The sequence below is a fragment of the Miniopterus natalensis genome, chromosome 4, assembly GCF_054644295.1.
Source record: "Miniopterus natalensis isolate mMinNat1 chromosome 4, mMinNat1.hap1, whole genome shotgun sequence".
NCBI classification, from domain to species: domain Eukaryota; kingdom Metazoa; phylum Chordata; class Mammalia; order Chiroptera; family Miniopteridae; genus Miniopterus; species Miniopterus natalensis.
The window spans coordinates 47,260,223-47,278,832 of record NC_142084.1 but is presented as its reverse complement, the minus strand read 5'-3'; the positions used below and the strand labels follow the sequence as shown (position 1 = coordinate 47,278,832).

Below are 18,610 nucleotides of genomic sequence, written 5' to 3'. Positions count from 1 at the left end.
CATTTCACCTTCAGCAATCAAGAGTTTCTCTCTTTTTCACAAGGCACGAAATTATGTATTAGTGAAGTAAATTATTCTCAAGAACGCTAGGGACAGCTGCTACATTTCTTATTGCCATCAGCTTAAATATATTAATTTACAGACCTCATTATATCATTTGCCAAAAATCTGCATAATGAGAAATGAAGCAACAGATGAAAACCTTTACTGTACATCTAATCTGCCTCCACCCTCAAAATTGGGTCTTCTACATGTCTTTGAGTTTGTTTATAATCTAAAACATGACAATTTTACAAGACATTTTTAAAAAGAAGCAAAAAGGGATAGTAAAATTTTCACTTCATTAAAAAGATTCATGTGTTTCCTAGAAAGCATACATACAAACATTATCTGTGCTTCAGCTTAGAAAATGATTTTAATCTGCAAAAGCATCAAGTAACTGGCCATCATAATACACTTTCATTTGTTCAGAATAATGACAAAGAAATATATGTGTTAAAAATAGATCAATTCATAAATTGTATCTCATTTTCAAACTCACGAAGCAAGCAATGTGATCATTCCTAAAATTAGCCAAATTTGGCGCCTTCATCCTGACTTGCCATCCATTTTAAGCCGAGGAGAAAGAGGATCGTAATGAAGCACATCCTTACAAATCGCTGCTACAAATCAGCACCAGCCATGTGGAGTACTTCAATTAGGACTGACATTAAAAACTCACGTTGCCCTTATTCTGCCCCAATACTCAAATCTCTTGTCACATACTGAAATGGGTTTTTGGTGTGTGTGTTTGAAAGAAAGAGAGGGAGAGAGAGGCATCAATTTGTTGTTCCACTTATTTATGCATTAACTGGTTGCTTCTTGTATGTGCCTTGACCAGGGATGGAAAGAACAGCAGCAGTGGTGGGAATCTGGATGATGCTCTAACCAACTGGTCTACCCAGCCAGGGCTTGTAAATGATGGTTTTGATAGGGAAGGGCTCCCATTTATTATACTTTGTGCCTTTCTTTCCTGCACTTGGAGCACATGGCATTTTTGCTGTCCCATAAGAGGACAAAATAAGTCATCAATGTGATGCTTCCACTGCCTCTTCTCAGAAAAGTAAGGGAGGAGCTCAGGTTGGTAAAGAGATGAAAAAGTCTTAACTATGACCTCTATGGGGTGGAAAACAGAATCAGACAAGGTTGGATGTAGAAGAAATTTAAAAGTTGCTGAAAGGTTTTTTTTGTTTGTTTGCTTTGTTTTATTTTGTTTTTAGTAATCAGCTGGCCTTCTCTTGGACCAATTGTTATACAAAATTAAATTTATATACTAATGATTCATCTTGTCACATGTTTTCTTTAAGAGTACGTGCTGGTGTGATGGCTCCATTCGTGGCTCATAAAGGAGCAACATGGAATTGGTGACAAGGGCAAGAGGGAAGGGACAACAGCTGGACAAAGGTAATACCTTGCTCTCTACAGAAAATAGTATAGATTTAATAGGCAAAAAGATTACTCCAAAAAGTATATGCTGTTGTTGTTGTTTTAAATGAAATAAAATAGTAAATTTCACAGCATCTGCCCCAACTGTATGATGCATCCAGTAGTCTGGTATAGACAGGCTCCTGGTTATATAACTAAAGTGAGCAAATGTTTTTGGTGGTCTTAATGTTAAATTCTAGCACCACCCACTTTTACTTCAATGACATTTAAAAAAATCTGATTCTACACTTTCTCAAAACAATAGACTTAAAAGGACCCATAAAAATAATTTTCAACACCTCAATAAAAACCCTAAAGGCACAAAAAAAGAGGCAAACATAGAAATCATTTGTAGTACATTTACCTTCTATTTCCATTAGCCATTTTAGATTATTTTAAGCTAGGAATGTGATTTTGGGTACTTTTATTAAAAACCTATTTCAGTTTCTGTGATATATTCTCCATTAGCCTCACACAGTGAAAAATCTCTAACTTTAGGGGACTCTAAAAATCACTGAGCATTTACCAATTACTAAGGACTATTTTAGACACTTTGGTATGTTTATCTCATTGCATCAGCATTGTTTCTTCTGGGAGGTGTGATTTATCTCATTTCACAGGTGAAAAAACTAAGGATCATAAAAACAAGGAAATTATCTTAGGTCAAACAGTTAGTAAGTAAAGTCAGAATTATGTTTTCTTTCCTACTCAATTTTCTAAAATAAAGGATTTCTGTTTTAGAAATGTTGATCTTGATTTAGTAACTTTTACAAAAGATTCCCTTGGGCTGAGACTAAGTATTTGGCCTAAGGGCCTAGGCCACTCAATGAGAAATTATCAGAGTCAAGATCTAAATTTCAGTTTCCCTCCACAGTTTTAGCTTTTATCATTGACCACATGGTGTTAGAAGATTTGGCATAATGGGCTATCTTCTACATACCAAAGTGGTGGAATAATGTTGGAGTTCTTGACCCTAGCTACCTGGTTTCCAATTCAAACACTTTTGGGTGGTAATAGCAATGGTTGAGGCTGAGTATCTATGTTCCTAACTCTTGTCTAACTCATGTATTACATAGTGAGTAATACATGTAGACACAGAGCCATTTGCCTTTAGACTAAAAACACTGAGGAACTACTCTAACCATAGGAAAAGTCCACACAAATTGCCTAAATTTCCCTTTTGGCTCCCAATAACGTAATTTTTTTTGTACTATTGCAAAGCAGAAAAGATTCCCTTTTGCAGATTTAGCATTTGAAATATGACCAGTGTTGCATTTATGTAGAGAATCCTCAAACGACAGTCAAATGCCTGAATTTGTCATCACCAACAATGCTTTGATTCACCCTCTCTTCAAAATACAACAGAAAGTTTGAGACCAGTAGTCTTGGCAGCATAAATAGCAGGTCTGACTTTCATGCTCTAGCCAACCCAATCCAATCAAACCAATGCAATCAAGCCTGTTTATATATGAAATACTGTTTTCAATATCTGTAAATTTATATATTTGTCAAAACAGCTTCCATGTTGATAACATGCTCACTGAAACGAAATCAGTTTGAGATAAGCTCTATTTCTTGCAAAGGTGTCTGTCATTTTCTCAGGTAAGTATTGTATAAGCTACTGTAACAGGACTAATTACCTGAGGCATATTGAGAAGCAATGATGCATAAATTCTTTTTCAATATCAAGTTCAGAGCAGGACAAAACGTGAATTCATTAATGTGAATGTTAAGACAAATGAAATAGAAAGTCACAGTTGTTAATTATGCTGGAAAAACAAATTAGAGTTGTTTTTTTTAAAAAATCTTTTTTAAGTAAAGAAATTACTCAAAAAGAAATCCTGTCAACACTGATTCTGAAGTTATATCAGGAATGTGTGTGTATACATATGTACATATATTTTTTAAAAGCAATAAAAATGGAGAACCTAATGCTTTTAATTTTGTTGTATTTTCTATTATGGATGTCCAAGGATGCAACTGATAGTCATTATGAACAAAGAAGAAGAAATGACTGTCTCCCTGCTAACTCAGCAGGGAACATTACTGCAGCTCACAAGAAGTAATAGATAAAAAATTTTTATTTTGGGAACTGATGCTCACTATATTGATCTGTATTCTATAAATGAATCTCTAATGGAAAGGGAACTGTGAATTTTCTTTTTAGAGACTTCTAATTTTTACACTTACTTATTTGTACTTATGTTACATGTCGACATTTTTTTTTAGAGGTGTTAAGAGCTTTACTACAAATAACAAACTTCCATAATGCCCTAATATAGAACATAAATTGTTTTTTAAAAAGCACATGAAAAATGCACATACATTTTTCATTGCTCTACTTGGAAGCCATATTTACCTAGCAGATTTATCACATTGGAGTTTCAATCAATTAAACTCATTAAGAGTGAAACTTAAGGTTTCACTGTGTTGATAACATATAGTATATCTTTAACATCTTTGGTCAAAATCTTTAAGACAAAGACATACAATACTTTTAGATATCCTTTTAGCACTCTTTTAAGCATTTAGAGTTCCTTCCTGAGCAGCTCATCATAGGCAAGGAAGATGCTGCCTAAAACTATGCCCACAGGGGCACCGCACCATTGGCAAGGAGTTCATTGACCTCATGTTGGACCAAATCTGGAAACTGGCTGGCCAGTGCATAGGTTTTGAGGGTTTCTTGGTTTTCCACAGCTTTGGTGGGGAAAGTGGCTCCAGGTTCATGTCTCTGCTGATAGAAGGGTTCTCTGTCGATTATGGCAAGAAGTCCAAGCTGGAGTTCTTCATTTACCCAGCCCCCCAGGTTTAGTTGAGCCATAGTTGAGCCCTACAGCTCTATCCTCATGACGCACTCCACCCTGGAGCACTCTGATTGTGCCTTCATGGTTGACAACGAGTCCATCTACAACATCTATCATAGAAACATCGATATCGAGCTCCAACCTACACAACTTTAATCACCTAATTAGCCCAATTGTGTGCTCCATCACCGCTTCCTTCAGGTTTCATGAAGCCTTGAGTGTTGATCTCACCGAACTGCAGACCAACCTGGTGCCCTATTCCTGCACCCACTTCCCTCTGGCCACATATGCCCCTGTTATCTCTGCTGAGAAAGCTCACTAGGAATAGGTTTCTGTTGCAGAGATCACCAATGCAGGCTTTGAGAAAGCCAACCAGATGGTAAATTGTGAACTTTGTCATGGTAAATACATGGCTTGCTGCCTGTTGTACCAAAGTGATGTGATTCCCAAAGATGTCGGTGCTGCCACTGTTACCATCAAGACCAAGCACAGCATCCAGTTTGTGGACTGGTGTCCCACTGGCTTCAAAGTTGGCATTAATTACCAATCACCCACTGTGGTACCTGGTGGAGATCTGGCCAATGTACAGTGAGCTGTGTACATACTGAGCAACACCACAGCTACTGCTGAGGCCCAGGCTCGCCTGGACCACAAGTTTGACCTAATGTAAGTTAAGTGGGCCTTTGTCCACTGGTACATGGGTAAGAGCATGGAGGAAGGAGTTTTCTGAGGCCCGTGAGGACATGGCTACCCTTGAGAAGGATTATGAGGAAGATGGTGTGGATTCTGGTGAGGAAGAATGAGAGGAATACTAACTACCATTTCTTTCAGCCCTGCAACATGTCATACTCAGAACTTCAGGTTCAACAGCTGACAGGTATTAAAGCTTTCTGGTTAGACTGTCTTTGCTTTTATCTGTGATCACGTCTGTCATTTCCATGTGTGCCTATAAGATTTTCTCCTCATGTCTCAAAGTAAAGGCTTTGAGAAATAAATAATCAGAAAGCTGCCATAATCACTTCATTTCCTTGTGTAATTGCATTTAAGTTTTGTTCAAGGTGTCTTTCAAAGGCTGATACAACAAACAACCATGGAAGACAAAATATGGAAGATATACCCCATATTTTCTGTTTCTATTGAGAATACATGCCATTATGTTATTCAAATGTATAAGCACCCTCATAAGACATAAGGGAGGACAACCTTTCTCTTGATGAACAGTTGTCCTTCTAGACAGGTGAGCCTAATCAACTCAAAACTCTATACCAAAATGCAGTAATTTTCCCCAACACGTTTGTTATGTTTTATTTTGTTTTGATATAACCATCTCTTGTCCAGTTTTGTCCCTGGCTCATGACATTCATATTTATCAGTGGGTTTTGGCTCATAGTTTGTATTTTTCTTGTCAATTATCACAAATGCCATTTAGTTTAGATAATATTTAACAACATTAAAAATACATTGTAAAATATGCTAAAAACAAAATGATAAAAGAGTATCTAAAAACAGATTATGAGATATTAGTTTGTATTACTGAAGTCATTGTTATTAATTATAGTCTATCACAGCTGATTGCTCTCACTGATCTTCATAATACTCTTGAAAATTCCTAAGAAACATTTTTATTCTAAATTATTCTTCTCTGCCACTTAGGAAAATAAGTTATTTTCATTCTTTTATGTCAACTTCTGTAGGTATCTATGCCATATGCAGTACTCTCTCTTATATATCCTATGTGCATTTTTACAAATATTGCATAAATAGCTAAATGTTTTTTTAAAATTTCAGAACAAGCATCATTTTATCTTCTTTAGAGAATGTATAAGTTATTTCTGGCCACATCATAAGTAGATGCCTGCTAGGACCTGAGCAAAGCAACAATTGAAATGTCTAGGCTACCACCTCATAGCCATCTCTTTCTAATCAAGTTTCTGTCTGTCTTTTAGGACAGTAAGAAGATTTGTAAATGAAACAAAGAATCAAATCTATTTTGTTGCTACAAAATGTTCATGGTTATAAAACAAATGGTTTGATCTTTAATGAAGGAAACAAGTACTCTTGAATGTCAACTCTGGACTTTATATGGGTAAAAGCTACTCCAAAATGAATTACTATTTCTTTCAACATTTCAAGAACCCCTGTTTATTCAGTTAAAAATTCCCTTTTAGGTAAACTAGAGATACAGTGACAATATAAGATGAAAATAAATACAAATGACCACTTGTCTTATGATAAAAAATGCAATAATATTTAAAAAAAAAAAAAAAACAACAACAAAAGGAATAGGGCTGAGATGAAAATATAAGTAGAGATAAGAAACTCATGGAAAATAACTTGAGAATGTTTCAAAACTGAAAGATCTCAATGCATTTATTATTCACTTAAAAAAATGCCCCCTCCACTCCAAATTCTTAATTTTCACATGTCCATTGGTTGCACATTTCCCTGCTTATTCAGAGTTAGAAGTATGGCATCATCTTTTTTATATTTTTCACCCTTTCCCCCTATATCAGTTTCTCAGGAATATATAGGAGAGAATTGCACTGAAATGTCTCTCGTGACTGCTTCCCACTGGATAAAGTATAGGTTACCCAGCATGGAAACAGGGCCTTTCATGATTTACACAAACCTCATCTACTCAGCTTAGCTTCCCACTATTCACTTCATAAAAGTCTTTTTCCAGTACCTTTGAAGCTGGAATGTACTATCACATCCTAAGCAAATTCTAAAGTCAAGCCTGACTATCCCATCTGTGACAGCAGTCCGTTAGAATCCACCTAAGTTTTATCTATATTTCATTTCTCAATTTTAATTACACTGATTCTCTGAATAAATGTAGCACTTCATCCATTCATTGTTCTTTCTCCCCTACATCTCTTTGACTATGTACGTGGCATACAAAGAATAGACTTAAGATATGGGAGGTCAGAGAGTTATAATACAGTCTGCATTTTTTTACTGGTCTTAACCCTATATTTAATTTTTATATAACTGATATTTTCTCCACAATGAGATTATAGAAGCAATTTAAAGCAGTAATATTTTGTACTTTTATTCCTCCAAAGCTCTTAGCACAAATATACATGATTAAATCCCCTAAATTTAAAAAAAAAAAAAAAAAAAAAAAAAAACTTGAAAAAATGTAATGCGGATTTCATCTCTACTGAATTTATGGGAAAAGAAAGCCTATATAGAAAAACAAAAAAAGCATTATATGCCAGAAGACAGAATGATTTCTAGGCTGAAATTATTCATTGTCTAAAATACCAGAAAAATAACATCTATTGAAAGCACACCAAGTGTCATCCTTTATTAAGGGAATATCAATAATGGACAGCAAAAAGATAGCTGTGATTTTTTTTAATGTGCTCATTAAACATTTGTGTAGATGAATTTCAGCCAATGATATAGTGTATGTATCTCCCAGGGATGTTCTCATTCCAAATGCAGAGGGTCTACTTTGATGGTGCTTTACACCCTTAGAGAAAACTGTACTAATCCTCCATTAGGGACTGGACAGTTATTCAGCTGGGACCATAGCTGAACAGATGCTTTGCTAAACCCGTTAACTTTCTCCTCTGTATGGTCTCAGGAGAGCAAAGCCAATGTTGATTGAAGCTAATAACCTATGACAGAATGTAAAACAGTAACTGGGTTTGAAAGAATTCATTTTGGATCAATGAGCACTTTTCTCTCAGACAGTCCCTGCAAGATAGTATCAGCTTTGTTTCTTAAAAATCTTTCAAATTAAAGGATTTTCAAAGTTTTATCTGCAGTTACTTTAGTGCTTAAAAATTCTCACAGCATGAAAACCTTTACTGATAATAGTCCAGGTTTATTATACTACAGGGGTTTTTTTAGTCACTACAAAATTTAGTTGCCTTTGCTATAAGGTCACTTCGCATATGTGAAGAATAATATTCAGTTATTTCACTGTTTCCTTCTTCCAATAGAATTATTCTACTTCCTTTAAATTTTTATCAGAGACACTATTGCTGAGAAATTTCAATCACAAACTGTATTTCTCTCCTGTACCTCCTTGTATCCCAGATTCCTCATTAGCTGAATAGAACACAAGTGCTCAGAGTCAACAAGAGGAGTGTGACCAAAGCCAAGAACACATTTGTTCCTGGTTCTTAAATTTCTTTCTTGCTTTCTACTAGCCTAAATCCTAATAATACCTCTATGATTCCCAACTTGGATTTCTTAGACCTGAGGGATTGATATAGTAATGGGGGGAAAGAAGACTTCTGTGAAATACTAATAGAAAATGTATATTCATCATGGGTCTTATTCAACACCAAATTTCTTTTCCATTTTTCATACATAGGACTTAACACATTGTAAATATTCAATAAATGTTTCCTATTAATATAAAATTGTATAAAGTTGCCCAGCTGGTGTGGCTCAGTGGTTAAACATCAACCCATGAACCAAGAGGTCACTAGTTCAATTCCCAGTCAGGGCACATGCCTGGGTTTTGGGCTCGATCCCCAGCAGGGGGTGTGCAGGAGGCAGCCGGTCGATGGTGTTTCTCTCTCATGGATGTTTCTCTCTCTCTATCCCTCTCCCTTAATCTCTCTAAATATCAATAAAAACATATTTTTAAAAAGTGTATAAAGTTATTTTAAAGCTGTTGTTATTCAATTATCCAAAAATTGGAATTTAAGAAATACACATGTAGATAAATCCTTATTTAATAAAAAATAGAGAACTGGCAATTTTTATTAAACACAATATTTTATGGGGGAAAACTCCATGGTTTCCATGAAGAAAAATAATAATTTAAATGGATAATTTGGAAAAAATGGAATTGCTGTGACATGGTTTAAATTTAAGATGAAGGTTTTTTTTGTTAATCTTCTACATAACCTTTATGTTTATCCTTCATGAGGTATGTTAATATTTGTCTTTATAAAATTTCCCTCGTTTCTTTAATGTAATTTTCCTCCAATTTTAAGGTCTTTTTTAAATCTAATTTATGCCCTCCACGTTACTATACAGATTTCTAAAATCTGCTGTAACCTTTAAGTGTGCTCTTCACGTTACCTTACTCAGCACTAATTAAGTTGTTCAATAATACTATGGTAACAAAACACCTCTGATAAAGAGCACTTGAAATGGCTACTGTGCCACTGATTACAGATCTATAGCTATATCTTTTTCATCTAATTAATCTCCCATCCATTTATAATTGGGAGACATAGCATACTTTTTTTCTCTTGCTTTATGGAAGTAGTCTGCTTGAATGAAAAGCAAAAAGGTAGGGGGGGTTGGGTGGGAAAGAGAAAGAGAGAGGATATACAATAAAAAGCAAGAAAAAATTGCAAATGTCAAAATAGAGGACATGTATTCCATTCTCTCAATCTATTGGGTGTGGCACAGAAGTCTAATTAGAGTCAAAGGAACTATTTTATGTCAATATCAGAAGGCAGCTTGCAAAAGATGGAAAATCTATTTGCTTTACACTGTGCTTTAAAAACTGAAATAGCAAAATTTCTCAACTTTGAGATAATCAGAGGGGTTATAAATTTGAAGGGGCAAGAAACATTCAATTTACTGTCATTCATGACTCTAAACAACAGCCTTTGTTTGTTTGCTTTGCGCCATGTGAAATAAATGAGTATTAGATTCCAGTACATCAAATCAGATCTCATCAAGATGAATATTATAATTCTTGAATGTAAAATCCAAGTATTAGTAACAATATAAAATCAGTATGTCTCCTAAAGATGGTCAGAATTAGTTACCTTCATGAGACCACATATGGTAATTACTACAGATAAAATTGAATATATTTGTTCATTGAAATGAAGGACACTATAATTACCAATATATTTATCCAAGCAAAATCAGTATTACCAATAGCACTGCCCCATTAACTAGCTCATCAACTGATAAAGTTGTTATCTCAAGTCATTAAAATATTGGTTAATAGGTAGAAGAAAACAGAGTTCATATAAAAAAGAACTGTTTTTCAGTATTCATTGAAATTAAATAAAATTTAGGTAAAGAAAGCTAGAAAAAAAATAAGTCTTCCATTAAAGCAAAATTCTACTCTAATTCCAAATGGAAAAAAAGTGGTTCTCTGCAGCATAAAATCTTCTTTATTTAGATAAAAATAAATGAACTTACAAAATACAGCAGTGTCTTGTTTAATCACAGCAGGACAACTGAGTATATTCTGTCAGAATTCTTCTTGAATACATTTCCTAAAAAGAAAATAAAAATAAGTAAATTAAAGGTTGAACATTAAAAAATCAACTATAAGAAAATGAATTTTGTGTAATGGAAAGACCACATAAATATTGTACAAACTGTGGATCTACCTAAATAGTCTTTAAACTATAATATAAATGGGAATGCCCTTAATGTCAATTGTGCCAATATTCAGATCATGTGAAAGAATTTATACCAATTTCTATACAGTTTGAAATACCTAAATACATCAGTATATTATGAATGACTCAACTGAAATTTTATTTCCTAACAAAAAAGTTCAAAATGATCTCTTCTGGCATAAGACAGACAAGGTGGTTTGTGCCCTTTACGTGTGACTGAGCAGCTAAGACACCCAACAATAGCTCCAAAGACAGAGGGCAAACTAAAAATCAAACTAGAATATCTGGCCCCAGCTTGATACAGTGATTTCATGATGACACAGTCTGAAACTGACAGAATATTTTAAACTTAATGAGGATGAATAAAAAGATGACACACTTGAAGGATAAACAAAAAACACTTTGTGTGAAGAGCAGGAGCTTCACTTTGGGATCCCTGTACGTTCTAAGCAACACATCAAGACAAAATATTCACAAGCCACATGCTTCACTGCCTCTCATATCCCCATGAAGAGAACAGAACCAACTATTCCACCCCTTCTTTGTTTTAGGATCCACTCCAATAAAAGGCAAACAAGCCTATAATGTTGAATTGCCTATGTTTGGTTCAAAGGGCTAAGAATGCTCATGTCCATTCTACGAGCTGACATGAATCTCTTAAAAACTCCCCATGTTCTTTTTACATAAAGAAAGGTCACAGATGGCATTTTAACAAACTGTACTAATAGACAATATTATTGATAATTTTTCAAAGAATGTATAGAGTAATATTATAGTTGTAGATAAAAAATGACATTTTCATATCAGAGTTGGATCCATTTGTAGAATCTGTGTGCATGGCCCTAAAGCAGAGGTTGTTTAAAGTAAGTTTGTCTATAGAACTCATAAGTTGATTTAAAAAGTCAACAGCAGCCACTGGAAACAGATTGTGATCATATATGGTAGTAAAATTAAATAAAAACTACATACGACGATTGAAAATCAGAAAAACCAGTTAGAGAAGTAACAATAATGACAACAAAAATGTTTCCACGAGAGAAAAATGCATTGTATAGACCTATGAAAATTTCCATTAATCTTTAAATTATTATCAATGCAATTTTTAAAATAGGTCATTGTTATTTCTACTGTCATTAAACATTTTTTTATAAATTGTGCATTTTCAAATACCCAAAATAAGCATTGTATTAGGAATCAAATATCCATCAACAATTGCAAATGACTTCTTTTACAAATGAAAAAATGCTACCCTTCTTTGGCTCAGAATAGTCCAACTACTGTCATCCAGCTTTAATTATGGCTACCTTCAATTTTGCTTAAATTAAAATGAAAACTTTTCATTGTTCAAAGGATCTCATTTTTTACAGATTATATAATTTAAATACATGTTAGATATTAAAATCTAAGTTCCAATTACAAAGTATTGTAAAATATCGATGAACCTACTAGCATAATGAAAATAAACAGAAACCCTAACACAGTGTGCAGAAGTTATGTAATTAGTATTATGCATTCTACTGCTTCATTCATTTTAGGTTCTCCAGCCAGCCTTTTGAAAGCTTAATAAGCCAAATGTTTTCTCTCTTCATATATGCTGGCCCAACATTTACTTCCTTTTGTGTAATATGGCGTGAGAGACAATTAAAGGAAAGAAGAGAGGGAGAGGAGGAGGGAGGGAGGAACGGAAGAAAGGAAAGAACAAAGCTTACATAAAGAGGTATGTACCTGGGGAAATGAGGGAGTTTGAGACTAAACTGTAGTCACCACTGGGATTCTTATATATTTGAACATTTGGTGAGGTGGGTGTGAAAATTACCTTTGTAAGTGGCTGAGTTGAATCCTGAGAGAGAATTAATTGAATACAGAATTGTATCGACAAGCATATCCCAAAAAAAGTATTTGGGCAGAAGTGGGAGGATGTCAAGGTTTAGTCAACAGATGGTACATAATGATTAGACATGTGATTTACCTTTGAAACCACGCCCCCATGACTATTGCAGATTCTTTTGCAAAGATAAAAATGTAAGTTAAAGGTAAAATTATTATTTCACTAAACATGCTGGACAGATTTGACTATTCAGACTGAGCATGCCACATCCAAGGTTGCCCCACTCATTTCAAGCATACTTTTATATTTTTATTAACAATTGTTTAATTCAAAAATAGATAATTTGCATATTTATTATGACAGACTTCCAGTAAGGGGGATAAATTGTTATAATAGGAGTTAATATATGTCATTCCACTTGGATTTTCAGTGGATGAACAAGTTTGATAAAGATCTGATAATCAGCCCTAACCAGAGTTTCTCAGTGGTTAGAGCGTGGGCCCACATACAGAAGGGTCTCATAGTTCAATTCCCAGTCATGGGTGTGTAACTTGGTTGCAGGTTCAATCCCCAGTCTCGGTCGGGGTGCGTGTGGAGAGCAACCAATTGATGTGTCTCTCTCACATCGATGTTTCTCTCTCTCTCTTTCTCTCTCTCCTCCCTCTCTCCCCCGCACTCTCTCTAAAAAAAAAAAAAAAATCAATGGAAAATATACTCTTGGGTAAGGATTAACCAAAAAAAAAAAAAAATTGATAATCAAAAAATAGTGATATAATAACATGTATGAAAATCTGTGCTTCTAAACGAGCAGCTGGGCTTCAAACTGATATAACCATCAATCTTTCTATTTCTATTTTACCTACCTACCTATTTATCTAATCTATCTACCATTATATGTATGTACATATATATACAATATATATTCATAAAATAAAAATCTCTCATGGTTGTTAATGCACTGGCTATTTTTAATATAGTTATTATAGTTCACATGTGTTTTGTTTACTTCAACATAAATGTATTGTTGAGTTCCCTACTTAAGTCTATAAGGTGTTTTCATTATGATACAAATCATTATGGGTTATTCATTAATCATTAATAAGCTAAATATTAACATAGGCTTAAATTAGAGATTACTGAATAAAGGTTCATCCCTTATATCACAAGGACTGCTTATTTTTAGTTGGAAAATTTGGTCAATAGAGAAGTTAAATGTTATGTTAAAATTTTCTGTTTCTTTCCAATACAAGCTATATATTATATCAAATTATATTGTTTTGTTATTTTACAAAAATTGGCCACAGCAGAGAAAAAAGCTTAAATAGACCCATTTCTATAGAAGTTATAAAACAAATACCGTAGACAAAAGAATCAGGCTCAGATATTTTCATTAATGTAGTCAATTAAATCTCCAAAGACCTAATAATGCCAATACTATTTAAGTTGTTCCTGAGACTATACAAAGAAACATTTCTAAATTATTTCTTAAAATGAAAATAATAGGTACTAAAGCTTGATAAAATTACATAAGAAAACTACAGATCAATCTATATGCCTATTCATGAAAAAATTCATAAGTAAAATATAACAAATAGAATCCAACTCCACATTTAAAAACTTATCACATCACCTGGCTGGTGTGGCTAAGTGTTTGATTGTCCACCCATGAACCTGGAGGTCACGGTTCGATTCCCAGTCTGGGCACATGCCCAGGTAGCAGGCTTGATTTCCAGTAGGGGGCATGCAGGAGGCAGACCATGGACTCCCTCTCATCATTGATGTTTCTATATCTCTCTCCCTCTCCCTTCCTCTCTCTGAAATTAATAAAAATATATTTTAAAATAAAATAAGATATAAAATAAAAAGAAATCTTATCACATCATTACAAAGTGAGACTTACTCCAGGAAAACAAGAATAGTTCGATAACAGAAAAGTCATTTTAAAAATTCATCATATAAATAGATTTATGAAGATAAATTTTATGAGCATCCTAAGTGTTGAAAAGGTTTTTGTCATTCAGCATCTACTCATAAGAATATTATGAATACGAATTGATAGATACATACATATCATGTAAAACATAAACACCTCACCCAAAAGTCATTGTAACTCACACTCTGCACTGCAGGCTCAGAATGACAATTAAGTTCTTAAGACACAACAGGCTTTAATGAAGACTAACTTTAAGTGAAGGAAAGACTGGTAAAAGGGTACAAACTTCCATTTCTAAGATGAGTAAGATCTAAAGTATACCATGATGTCTACAGTTCATAACACTGTATTGTATAACTGAAAATTGTTAAAAGAGTAGAACTTAAACATTCTCACAAAAAAGGGGGAACAGATATCTGAGGCATTTAAATATTTAAAAAGTGAATAAATATATGCACCAGAAGAAAACATAAGTTAATGCTTTATAATCTGGAGGTAAGATTTTCTAACAATGATATAAATCCAGAAACAAAAGAAACTACAGATATAGTCACTTATAATTCTAAATACAGATACATTGACATATTTTTTAAATGACAAAATGTACCATAAGCAAATTCGAAAGGCAAACAACTATGAATATTGACCACACTCTTTCAAATTAAGGAGAAATAAACTTAAAGTCCAATAGAAATGCCTCAGGCTGTAGAAGCTCCACAGAGTGGGACAACTGGTTGTTATCAGTCTCTTAACAAGCCTCAGGCTGTAGAAACTCCTCCTCGGGATAGGGTGAGAGGTTTTCCAGCAGGGTGGGGCAACTGCTTCACCCCTCAGGCAAAAGCCACAAATTGTGTGCCAGAGAAAGATGTCCTCCATGGTCTCGGGGAATGACTAGGCACAGGAATCCAGGGGGGTGCCCTCTGATCTCATTCTCCGGAGCCCACAACCCTAGATATTCCTCACACAGCTCCAGTCCACTCTGCCCTCCCTCTGCTGGAGCCTAAGGTAAGAGGCTGCACAGAAAACTTTGTGCATTGGCTCTTTAAGACGATGCCTGCAGTCTCAGCTATCTCTCCTTGGCAGACAGAAACCCTGCTACTTTTCACAGCCAGATATTATGTGGGCACCTTTCTCAGTTCTGGTGCTCTTGGCTGGGAAGCCTAGCCTGGGGTTTAGGCCCCAGAGTCTTCAGTGGGAACCCCCAACAGCGATAACAGCACTGTTATAACGGCTTAATAATATTCTTTAAGAAAACATATGGTCAACGAACTGATTAAAATGAATTAATATAGTAATTTAATAGTATGAATTTGTATTTTCCTATTTTGTGTGGTTGTGGTTTAGCAAAAGGAGAAAACTATTTGAGACTCACCTAATTTTGAAGCTGGAATAAATTATCTGAGACTAAATTATCCACAGAGATGCATAGTCTCAAAGAGGTGGTCACTGAAAAGTGCAGTGATAGCATTTACAACTACTTATATTAACTTTTCTCAGTAGTAATTATATGATTTTGTTATGTATAAAATGATTTTTTTTCATTATATGATTTTATTATATATAGAAATATTGGTACAGTATAGGTTTCCCTCCCCATGGTTTCTTTCATATCAGAGAGTACAATTACATACTGAATGCTATTTAATAAAATATTTTTCTGAATAAATTTTTAGTTTTAAAGCTTTTCTAAAATCATTGCCTTTATTTTCTAAAGCAAATTCTATGTTAATGAATTTTGATCAAGTGTATTTGTAATTTACAATTCAGAGTTTTGTAAAAACACATGAATAGTGTTTTGAATAAGATTAATTAGAATGTAAAAGTCATGCATTACTTTTATAAACATCAGTGTTACCAATAATAGCATCTGAAGGAGAAATGAAATAAGATCGTTTGATAATAAGTGTATTTTTAAGCACACATAAATTTTAATTTCTTCACAGTGGTTTAACACAATACAGTGCTAAAGCACTTTTAAAAATAATTATGCTTTGAAAACAGTTATTAGTACATATATGTATATTCAAAGGTACAAAAGCAATTTTAAATTCAAATACTTTGGTTTCATAAGGACAGACTATGCAGAAAGCAGTTTACTATTCCTTTCTCACTCAAGATTTCAAATACCAACAATAATTTTATTTCAGTTTTAAATAAATGTGCTTAAAGCTACAATATCATTATGTTTTAATTGTGTATAGATAACACTCGAGATAATAAAATGTTGAGGTAGAGAATGTAATAATAAACCCTGAATAGTGTTTTGTCTTTAATGAAACATCTTTATAATAATCTCATACCATCTTCACAACTCCCTGTGAAGTTTCACCCATTTTTTAAACTGGGAACTTGAGGCTTAGAGAGATTTAACGACTTCTAAATAGTAAGGCTGTAAGTGGCCCCCCTGGGAACAGATCCCAGGTTGGCTGATTTGGGCTCACTGCTTTTTTTGCAGTATGCCACAATTCTCTCAGCATAAATTAACAAGTTAATTCATACAGTTATGTATTATAAGTATAAAGAAAATGAACTTAATTTTTTCTCTTCCCACTAAAATTCTAAATGTATAAGCTTTTATTTCGAATAACTTTCTAGGATAAAAGATCTCGTTCACATTGATAAAAATGATTATCTGTGATTTCTTTGTCTACAGATAGGAGAGTAGTGGTTTTGTGAAATAATGTAACTCATTCTCATCTTTAGGATTTAAACATGATTCATAATCAAATATCTTCCTGTAAGTATAAAGGAATGTATATGCAATATCTGTACTATATAATGGAAATTGTGGAAGAAATTTTCACAAAAAAGCTCCTCCTAAATTAACCAAAAAAAAAAAAAAAAATGCTGTCCCTGGAGTGCTAAGGTGGTTTCCCTGGGAGAGATGAGCTCAGCTGGGAGACAGGGAGCTAAATGCCATTGGGGGTTGCCATGGGATACAGTTTTATAAAAGCACTTGCAGAGCAGATGGAAGGAAGCTAAATAAAGTATATGCAGGTATGAAAAGAGAAGTTTTCTATTTAATTTGCCATTAAACAATGGAAGAACTTGAACATTTGTCTTTGGGGAAAAATTCCTCCTGTCAGAGCAAATTACATTTGGCATTTGGAAATACAATCTCATAGCTATAAACCCAATTTATTTTAAAACTTGAGAGAGCAGTTTTTATAATGGCATCATAGTGCTCATCAAAAAATAAAAAGATATTTTCTAAGAACTGATTAAGAAAAAAATATACTTTACTAAGATGAATTTATGCTTTCCACTTTTTATAATTATAGGTAAACAGAAATAGGAAACTATTGGTAACTGCCCTTCTAAGATCTGAAACTGGAAATTATAAGACTTAATTATCAAAGGGAAGAGCAAGCCATTTAAAATTCTATAGATGATGGCCTTGTTTGCAAAGTAGTTTCCTGTGCCTGCTATCTGAGTAGCTTCTGGATATAACATCTTGCTCTATAAAATGGCACCATTTTAATTAGCATAGCTCTGGAGTGGCCTCCAGTGAATTAACTAGCTTTACATAAAAATGTAATTTCTTACATGAAGTTTGTGTATTGAACACATGTGATACAGGCAATAGAAATTTCTACTTTTAAAAAAGCAAATGCTTTTGGGGGGAATGCGCTGACTGACTAATCTTTGCCAGAAAAATTACAAGAGAATATTTACTTACAAATCCTATGTATTTGTACTAATTTTTGAATTACTACTTGAAATATACTAACTTCTAACAGCAAAAAGTCCTAAACAGAAGAGCCAATAGAACAAAATAAAACAAAATAGACAAAAGCCTGTAACTGCCTACATACTAGTAATATAAATGACTCATACTCGAAGACAGACCAATTGTTGTGGGGCAGAAACTGAATGATAAAATTGCCCTTTCTTCCCTGTCTTTCCCTCCCTTCCTCCTTCTTCCTTCCTTCTTTGTGCTAGAATCTGGAATGGGGTGTAGAGGCTTTATGAGATTCAGGTAAACATTATTAGCAAGAATACATTATAGGTAATTTTCTTCATATTGCATCATATCAGAAAGTAAAAAAATAATCACCTTGCCTTCCTATGAGTGATCATCAGCTATAAATGTAGTCATTTGGCTGGTAATGACTGATGACTGCCAGTTCTGGACACTAGAAATGTAAATGTTTCCCTTTGCAATCTGTGCTGGATTATTTTGCCAATATTTGAATACCCTTCTCTCCAAAGATCATTGACATAATAGTTTTTGCACTAA

The 18,610-nt window shown here is 33.9% G+C and overlaps 1 long non-coding RNA gene and 1 pseudogene across 1 annotated transcript in view; one reads left to right on the top strand and one right to left on the bottom strand.

Annotated features, from left to right (window-relative positions):
• LOC148093277 (uncharacterized) overlaps positions 1 to 18,610 on the bottom strand; it is a 206,769-nt gene that overhangs the window by 38,149 nt on the left and 150,010 nt on the right. The window contains exon 3 of the long non-coding RNA XR_015714368.1: positions 10,404 to 10,480. This is a non-coding gene — a long non-coding RNA (uncharacterized LOC148093277). The remainder of the gene's footprint in view (positions 1 to 10,403; positions 10,481 to 18,610) is intronic.
• On the top strand, positions 3,457 to 4,860 carry LOC107540754 (tubulin alpha chain pseudogene; annotated as a pseudogene).